This window comes from Colobus angolensis, unplaced genomic scaffold (genome assembly GCF_000951035.1).
Source record: "Colobus angolensis palliatus isolate OR3802 unplaced genomic scaffold, Cang.pa_1.0 Scaffold29, whole genome shotgun sequence".
Classification (NCBI taxonomy): domain Eukaryota; kingdom Metazoa; phylum Chordata; class Mammalia; order Primates; family Cercopithecidae; genus Colobus; species Colobus angolensis.
The window spans coordinates 4,716,265-4,716,629 of NW_012116154.1; the positions used below are offsets into that span (position 1 = coordinate 4,716,265).

Consider the following 365-nt stretch of genomic DNA (forward strand, 5'->3'; position numbering starts at 1 on the left):
TTTCCACCGCGAACCCGTGACCCCCTCCTCCTTGCTCGCTCTCCGCCCCCACCCCGGCAAAGTGGAGCCGCCGCACTTTCCCAAGCCCGCAGGCGCCCCCCCACACACACCAGCGCTGCACCTCAGACCTATTCCCCGCGGCCCCCTCCGGGGAAAAAAATGAAACCAGACTGGCCGAGGAGGGGGGCGGCAGGGGCCGGGGTGCGGAGCAGAGGTGAGGGAGACGGGACTTACTTTGCGAGGCGCAGTGCGGTGCGCCGCCGACGAGAAATAAAGGCCCCGATCCGGGCTGCCTGGAGCCCCCCGAGCGCAGCAATGTCAGGGCTCCAGTCCGGGCGGCGTTGGCGGCGGCGGCCGCAGGGGAC

The 365-nt window shown here is 70.7% G+C and overlaps 1 protein-coding gene across 1 annotated transcript in view; it reads right to left on the reverse strand.

Annotated features, from left to right (window-relative positions):
- KLF3 (Kruppel-like factor 3 (basic)) overlaps positions 1-365 on the reverse strand; it is a 37,177-nt gene extending 36,812 nt beyond the window's left edge. The window contains exon 1 of the mRNA XM_011949124.1: positions 235-365. The gene's annotated coding sequence lies outside the window, so the exon portion shown is untranslated. The remainder of the gene's footprint in view (positions 1-234) is intronic.